Genomic DNA, 9,124 nt, shown 5'->3' with positions numbered 1-9,124 from the left:
CGCAGCTTTTCATGTTATGTTATGTGTGCACCCAGACTAAATGCAAAGAAATATGGCAGACTCCATAAACCTCTCACTACAGTTGGGGATTTGACTGCTGCTAAAAATGCATTGTTTTTTAGCGCTGAAAAATGATCGGAAGACGTTATTACAGCTTACTTTAATACGCATTTAAGAGAAAATACATCCATTCCACAAATATCTATCAGAATCGTGCAGATTGGTAAGTCAGTGGTCGCTGTTACATGTATTAGTAACATGGATTAGTGCAGGTGTTGGAAATGAGGCACAAAAGCTCCTGCCCTGTGCAAATAATTACTCCTGCGGAGAGGTGGGACTTTCTGGAAAGCCTAGCGGCAACAATACTCCAAACAGTGAGCACTGTTGCCATAGATGCAAAGAAAGTCAGTTTTAGCTGTCAGTTTGGTAACATAATATATATGCATCCCTGTCATATGTCTATGGCAGTTTCCAGTGTCCCTGCTCCCCCTCATGCAGCAGCTGCCAGACTCTGGCCCAGGAATGCAGCTGTCATTGCCCTCATGCTGGTTCCGGGGCTTGCTGCTGAGCGACTCCTCGTGACACAAAAGAACACACGTTCCGACCCTTCCCAGTCCTCGATGTTCTAGAACTGGTGGGCGCGGCCTCTTTGTTGTTGTAGGCGGGCGGCGGACCACAGCACGCCCAGTTCGGTCAACCCTGGCCCCGCCCTCCCACCCAGGCAGTATTGGAAAAGCTGCAGGCGTGTCCGCCTCTGGTGGGCGTGGCTCCCCGTGCGTGTAGGGGCGTGTCCCGGCTGCTCTCCTCTGCTGCACTCGGCTGTTATGTAACGTGCCCGGCCAGGTGATGGTTGGCGCCGCCAATGGTCGCTCCGCAGACTGTCTCCCGGCCACGCCCCTCGCCCGTCCATCACCGCCCGGCTCCGGCGCCTCAGCCTATGGCGTGCTGTGGGGCGGGGCCATGTCACGTTGCACAGGGAATGTGTGCTGTGTGTAAGCGGAGCATGGAGTGGCAGTCATACTAGTGAGCCTGACCGGGAGACACACCGGATTACCGAACCGGAGAGCCGGATACCCCCCGACCCGCAGCGGCCGCCAGGTGAGAAGAGCTCAGTGCGCGGCCTGCCTGCCATTATTATATGTGTGTGATATATACATGATGTGTGCTATATAATGCATGGGGGCTCATGGGTTATAATACATATATCATGCATAGGGGTTGTAATGTGTGTTTATATTTATAATGTATGGGGGTGTAATATAAACATATGTGCATTACACTGTATATAATGCATGGGGGCTCATAGGTTATAATACATATATCATGCATAGGGGTTGTATAGTGTGTGTTTATATTTATAATGTATGGGGGTGTAATATAAACATATGTGCATTACACTGTATATAATGCATGGGGGCTGTATACATGGTGTGTAATATAAATACAGTATATATGTTTTAATGTATGGGGTTGTAATATATACATGATGTATACAGTATACTGTGTATATACAATGCACAGGGGTTGTAGTTTGTGTATATTTATAATGCATGGAGGGTGTAATGTAAATATGTGCATTGCATGGGGACTGTATACATACTATACACGGTGTGTAATATAAACACAATATATATTCTAATGCATGGGGGATTGTAATGTGCATGTGTACAATACGTATTATATATATCAGGCTGTAAAATATATACAGGTGTACAATATATTGAATATATAATGTATGAGGTGTGTAATTATTATTATTGATTTATAAAGTGCCAACATATTCTGTGGTGAAATATATACATGAAACATTGTGTAATATGTATGATGTGTGCAATATAAATATTATATTGCATGGGGGTGTAAAATATTTATACATAATGTGTGTAATTAATTGGCTAGATTTAGGGCTGCTGGGAAGAGACTGGGGGCCCCGCCTGTGAGTGCTGGTAGAGACTGGGGCCCCCGCCTGTGAGTGCTGGTAGAGGCTGGGGGGCCCCCGCCCGTGAGTGCTGGTAGAGGCTGGGGGCCCCTGCCCGTGAGTGCTGGTAGAGGCTGGGGGCCCCTGCCCGTGAGTGCTGGTAGAGGCTGGGGGCCCCCGCCCGTGAGTGCTGGTAGAGGCTGGGGGCCCCCGCCCGTGAGTGCTGGTAGAGGCTGGGGGCCCCCGCCCGTGAGTGCTGGTAGAGGCTGGGGGCCCCCGCCCGTGAGTGCTGGTAGAGGCTGGGGGCCCCCCGCCTGTGATTGCGGGGGGCCCCGCCTGTGATTGCTGGGGGCACTGCCTGTGATTGCTGGTAGAGGCTGGGGGGCCCCCGCCTGTGAGTGCTGGTAGAGACTGGGGGCCCCGCCTGTGAGTGCTGGTAGAGACTGGGGGCCCCGCCTGTGAGTGCTGGTAGAGGCTGGGGGGCCCCGCCTGTGAGTGCTGGTAGAGGCTGGGGGGCCCCTGCCCGTGAGTGCTGGTAGAGGCTGGGGGCCCCTGCCCGTGAGTGCTGGTAGAGGCTGGGGGCCCCTGCCCGTGAGTGCTGGTAGAGGCTGGGGGCCCCCGCCCGTGAGTGCTGGTAGAGGCTGGGGGCCCCCGCCCGTGAGTGCTGGTAGAGGCTGGGGGCCCCCCGCCTGTGATTGCGGGGGGCCCCGCCTGTGATTGCTGGGGGCACTGCCTGTGATTGCTGGTAGAGGCTGGGGGGCCCCCGCCCGTGAGTGCTGGTAGAGGCTGGGGACCCACCTGTGTACTGATGATCAATGAAATGCAAATTTCTCCCTGCTGTTAAATTTCATGTAAATTATATGCTGCTTGAAATTGGACCAATCAGAATAACTTCCTGTCAATTTTTCCAAGTTCAAGTTGCATAAAATTTGAATGCAGAGAAATTATTTGCATCTCATTAATTTCTACTCCTGTGATTGCTTGGAGTCTGTTCTGAAGGCTCATACACACATCAGACCATAGTCTTTGGAAAATGAAAGATCACAGAGAGCCATACCTACACAGTCTATTCTATGGAGCTGCACTTCCCATCAGATAGAAATCTTTGCAAGATGCTGCACACAAAGATGCTGTAGACATTCAACAGATCAGCATCTGCAAAAGATCTGTTCCTGCAAAATGCATTCATAGTCTGAGATCTGCAGATCCTCATACACACCTTGTTTAAATGGACATTCATTTGCAGATCAGATCCACCAGGATGGAGTTTCACATCTGCAGATGAATGTCAGTTAAACAAGGTGTGTATGAGGATCTGCAGATATCATAAACTATGAATGCAATTTGCAGGAAAGGATTTTTGGCAGGAACGGATCTTTGGCAGATACTGATCTTTTGTGTCTGTACAGCATCTGTGTGTGCAGCATCTTGCACAGATTTCTGTCTGATGGGGAGTTCAGCTCCATAGAATAGACTGTGTAGACTATGGCAACTCTGATTAGACACAAATGAGAGGGAATTAGACAGGCTAAACTCTGTAAATACATACAGGGTGCATTTCTCTGTTTTCCTTCTGTCCTGTGCAAGAGTTCAGCTCCACTTTAATACTTGTTTGTCCAGAAGATTACATAGAAAGTACACAGTGTACAGTAGTGATTAAGTTTACAGTGACCTAAATTTTACCATAATTCCAGGTAACCGCCCATCGAGCACATCAGGTATATTATACCAGCTATGGGCGGGGCCACTGGGCGGGGCTATGTACTGTACCAATTCATTAAACACAATTAGCATGTACATACATTCGAGATTTCCATCTGTACTAAGCCAGCCCAGCTGTGACTGGCTTAGGTGTACCTTTTTTTTTTTTTTAAGAAGATGTAGTATCCTGGTAAGCCTGCTTTTGGGGGGCATTCTGATATTATTATAAAATAAATATATGTATTTTATAGCATAGTCCCATCACTTTGCGAGCAATTGGCTTTTAGTTTTTTGCTTTGCATTGAATCGCACCATGTGCATGGCTGCTGAACACTGGATTTCTTTGGTGTAATATACATTAGGTATATATGGTTGTTGGCAGACATGGATTTACATCACAGGAGCCTATAGGCACAGATATCCTGGCACCCGAGACTTCACCCTCCAGGAACCTAAAAACACCCACCAAACTGCACCGCAAGTGTGCTGTCTGACCCCCGCTGTCACTTCTCCCTTTAGTTCCCTTGCCCATCATAGGTACTACAGGTACGGGTGCCCCTTAGTATTAGGTAGCCAGAGCTGTCCTCAGTAATAAATAGCTAGAGGTACCCCTGGGAGATCTGGTCAGGGGAATGCAGAGACCCAGGTGAGTATCCTCTCATTTACACTCTGCTTGGGACTCTGTATAGGGAAGGAGGTACTTGAGGAGGGGATTGAGACGCCTTTTTTATCATCAGGCGCCTGTAGGCACGTGCCTACATTGCCTTATGGTAAATACGACCCTAGTTGTTGGTAAGCTTGCAGTTCTATATCTGCCTAGTGTTTGTGTATAATGTAGACTAGCGGGCCCTGGTGGGCTGAGCTGCACTGGTAGTCTCTTTGCATTGTCTGTACCCCAGGCTGCTGGGTGCCTGACGGTGCTCATAGACTGATCTGCTCTCTGATTGGCTGGGACTCGATGGCTGCAGGAAGTCTTTGCCGGGGATCTCATGCTGCCCGTTTTTTGCTGGATTTTTTTTCCGATGCTGATTGACCCGGACGTCAGAACATCTGCTGGGCTGACTGGGAGGCGGTATCATGTGGCTTGCATGGAGGGCACACATGACAACACTTCTCAGGCTTTGTAACTGCTGAGAGCAGCGCTTAGCTGTGTCCTCAGAGAGTCGCCACGAGGCGCCCGTCCAGCCAATCCCTTAACCCCATCCCTGCTGGAAGCCAGGACTCGGCAGGGCAGATTGCTGTGGGGTACAGGGGGTAGGCAACTAACCTGTCCTCTGTAGATTTAGAGAGAGAGAGAGAGAGAGAGAGAGAGAGAGAGAGAGAGCGCGCCTCAGGGATACTCGCCAACCATTGCGAGTACATAGTCATGTCACTGACTGTCCTCAGAGGAGCCTACAATCTAATCCCTACCATAGTCATAGTCTAATGTCCTACCATATTATTATTATTATTATTATTATTATTATTATTATACAACTGAAGTGAGAGGTATATGGAGGCTGCCATATTTATTTCCATATAAGCAATGCCAGTTGCCTGGCTATCCTGCTGATCCTCTGCCTCTAACACTATTGGTCATAGCCCCTGAACAAGCATCCTGCAGATCAGGTGTTTCTGACATTGTCAAATCTGACAAGACTAGCTGCATGCTTGTTTCTGGTGTTATTCAGATACTACTGCAGAGAAATAGACCAGCAGGGCTGCCAGGTAACTGGTATTGATTAAAAGGAAATAAATATGGCAGCCTCTGTATACTTCAGTATAATAATAATTATTATTATGTATTTATATAGTACTGACATCTCCTGCAGCACATTACAGAGTACATACTCATGTCACTGACTGTCCTCAGAGGAGCTCACCATCTAATTCTACCATAGTCTCTGGTGCTTTACAGAGTAGAATTGGTGTTTGAATTTGGCACTATGGTTCAGAATCTGAACACACGCATTCACCATTTCAGCACTGAACAGCAGGCCGGGGTGCGTTTCATTTAACTCTGCCGCTTCCTCCTGCCTTCCAAGCTGGAAGATTTACCCGTCCTGCTGTTCCGCGCTGAAGTTGCTGAATGCGTGTGTTCAGGTTCTGAGCCACGTGGTGCCAAGCTTGAACGCCAACACTAAAGAGTACAACAAGAAGTTCAACTGTTTATCAGCAGCACTTAAGCTTACAGCCCAGGTGTTACAGCGGACCTGAACTCATAACTTCCTGCTCTAAAAGATAAGCAACAACATAATAATCTTTAAAGAAAAAATATTTCATTGTTACAGCTGATACAAATCCTGCAATAAATCTGCTGTGTGTTTACTTCCTGCTTTCATGGAAGCAGACATTAACATCCTGTTTTTACAAATGAGCTGCTCTGCCGCGGCAGAGGAGATTCCTGAGCTGACACAGCTGAGAGATCAAATTACAGTGGTGATTAAGTCACAGATGAGAGGGAATTGGATAAGCTAAACTCTCCAAATACATACAGGGTGCATTTCTTTGTTTTATATCTGCCTGCAAAAGTTCAGGTCCAGTTTAAAGCACCTGAAGTGAGGGATATGTGTGATTTAAACACTTCCAATGCCTGAAACATCAGCAGGACAGCCAGGCAATGTGCGTAGTTTAAGCCCTGTGCAGACTTGGGGATGCATGCTGGACTGTACCAACCTGCATGTACATCTCTATGGAGAGGGGTGGGAGGCAGGAGACTCCCTGTGGCTTCAATCATTGCAATTAGGGGATAAATGAACTATTTCACTACAACCGACCAAATTGGCCAAATTGACTGCAGACAACAGTTCAAAGCACAGATCAGGGGTGTGTGTGCGTCTGGCCAATCGGTACCAACCAGCAGTGGATGCTGAAGGTACCCAGATGTGTTTCTCTCACTAGTGATCTTCTGTTGTTGTGGTAGCTCTGTTTATACAGCAGCAAAAATCAGAATTCTTGGTTATATTCCTGTGAGAAGGAAGATGTCTAATTGGTTGCTATGGCAACTCTTGCTTCTCTGACATTTTATCAGGTCATCCACAAATTAAAAGGGTGCTGTGTGTGATCCATGCATATCAGGTCGCTATTCTATCCTGAAAGAGAAGTGTTTGCTGAAAGTGCTCTCGCTGCTGTCTTATTCTGAGAAATTGTGATCAAAAGGATTTATACTTGCCTGGGCCTTCCTCCAGCCCCCTGGTTTTCTGTCCACTCCCGTCTGTTCCGCCACCGGCAGCTCCGGTACATTCCTCGGTTGAACCAGTCGGGGACTACTGTGCATACGCGCCTCTTTGGTTGCGCTCTTGTGGCCAGGAGAGTTTTGCACCTGCGTAGCTGCAAGCCTCAACTACCTGCGTCGGTGCAGAAAGCTCACAGCCACATTGGCGCTACCAAGGAGGTTGAGTATGCACAGTAGTGCCCAACAGCGATAGAATGGAGGGGACCGAACGGACGCTGAGGTTGCCCACCGACTAGAGGTGTCAGGAGGTCGCCCCAGGAAAGTATAAATCCTTTTGATTGCAATGTCTCCGGTTTACTTTAAAGGAGAACTGTAGTGAGAGGTATATGGAGGCTGCCATATTGATTTCCTTTTAAGCTATACCAGTTGCCTGGCAGCCCTGCTGATCTATTTGGCTGCAGTAGTGTGAATCACACCAGAAACAAGCATGCAGCTAATCTTGTCAGATCTTACAAAAATGTCAAACACCAGATCTGCTGCATGCTTGCTCAGGGTCTAGGGCTAAAAGTATTGGAGGCAGAGGATCTGCAGGATAGCCAGGTAACTGGTATTGCTTAAAAGGAAATCAATATGGTAGCCTCCATATACCTTTCACTACAGTTCTCCTTTAAAGCCTTGTACAGACATGGATGCCTGGCAGTAACGGAATCCAATCTTTTGGGCGACAGCTCAGGGCTAAGGCTGTATAGATGTGCCACTAGCCTGTAGGCTAGCAACGTGTTCTGTTCCTATGAGGGGGAGGGGGAAGCAGTGGCACGGGAGTGACATCACGCGGTGGGCAGGGTAATTGGGGATAGTAATGCTCTCGGCCAAATTGATCCGTCCAGCAACTGGCCAAGCCACTGAGAGAGGGTCGAGTGGTTGCCATACACACCCTGGTTTCTAGGCAGAGGTGGTCATTATTGGTCGATTTTTCATTTAGCATGTGTATGGGGCTAAATTTTGACTGCAGCATGGTCAATCAGATTTTTACCATTAAATTGTACAGAAAACCATTCAGAATGCACAATGGAGAAAAATAGTGAAACGATTCTATGGTCGATTGGAGAACCAAATTGTGTCGGTTTGTAATGTTGGATTTTACGACCGTATCAGAAGACAGAAAGTGCTGTAATCATCCCGTTTATGGGAACAATCGATAATTACCTTCCGACTACTTATGTACCCGAAATTGTACCGTTAATGGGCAGGTTTAACATGCTTGCTATTGATGCAATCTTGTACAATCTTACTAAATCTCTGTAGTAGAAGGGAAAACTGAGGGAATGTGCTTTGGAATGGATACTTTGTCACTCCATATTATGTAGAATGTGGTAAGATTATACAATGTATCATTAAGATGCCCATACATTACTCCATTTTCCTGTATGATCGACCATACGATACAATCATTTTATTGGATTGAGGGAGAATCCATTCTGTTCCATTCTACTCCATCCATGGAAATTGGCTGACATCTGGTTGTCTCAACCAATTTACTCGATTGGACAGGATGGAAAATTTCAGTTGATCGTGAAGGAATCGTTTGCTGTTCACAGGATTTCAACACTGTATCAGTTTTTGGTTGCAGAGTATGGAGGCACATTATGCGAGGGATTAGTGAAGCAGAACCGCCAGATCTCGCTTGTAATGTGTGGGCTACTAGTCCATTGACTTTCAGTCAACCACACTGAAGTTGATCGCCCAATAAAATCAATCGCTTAATCGCTCGATGGGAAATTGAGCAATGTATGGATACCTTAAGACTGTATATAAAATAATGTGTTTAATGCCGTGGGAGTCAGACTTGAGCATTGCTTAGTGTCTTTATATTGGGTAGTACTACAAGTCCCAGCATGCTGTGGGCCTCAGACTTGAGCATTGCTTAGTGTGTCTTTATATTGGGTGGCAATAGTCCCAGCATTCCCTGGGCTGCATTGTCCATCGTGTCCCTGGTTCTCCCAGCTCTCGAGCCCCTCTCACATGGCTGCTAGGCAGTCAGGCAGTGAGCGGCAGTTAGCCATGCCCCTTGTGTGGCACTACAAGTCCCAGCATGCCACAGGTGGCATTGTGTCCCTGGTTCTCTCAGGCAGTGATTCAGCGCCCCTCTCACATGGCTGCTAGGCAGTCAGGCAGTGAGCGGCGGTTAGACATGCCCCTTTGTGTGGCTGATGCTCAGTAGGAGCTGAGAGCTGTAGTCTGATGTACCAGACACATGCAGCAGCTTGACATTCTCCTAGCAGCCAATCAGAGGCGCCCCTGTCAGCCTGCTCTCCCCATTGGTCGTTTGGCTGAGCAGTGAGCGTGGAGCT

At 47.7% G+C, this 9,124-nt stretch overlaps 1 protein-coding gene across 2 annotated transcripts in view; it reads left to right on the top strand.

The window, feature by feature from the left end:
* Nucleotides 1-979: 979 nt before the first annotated feature.
* The window catches only part of PER3 (period circadian regulator 3), an 81,701-nt gene continuing 73,556 nt past the window's right edge, over nucleotides 980-9,124 (top strand). For both annotated transcript variants that reach the window (XM_068238924.1, XM_068238923.1), the window contains exon 1: nucleotides 980-1,098. The gene's annotated coding sequence lies outside the window, so the exon portion shown is untranslated. The remainder of the gene's footprint in view (nucleotides 1,099-9,124) is intronic.

This window comes from Hyperolius riggenbachi, chromosome 6 (genome assembly GCF_040937935.1).
Source record: "Hyperolius riggenbachi isolate aHypRig1 chromosome 6, aHypRig1.pri, whole genome shotgun sequence".
Lineage (NCBI taxonomy): Eukaryota > Metazoa > Chordata > Amphibia > Anura > Hyperoliidae > Hyperolius > Hyperolius riggenbachi.
This window is presented reverse-complemented; position numbering and strand designations above follow the sequence as displayed.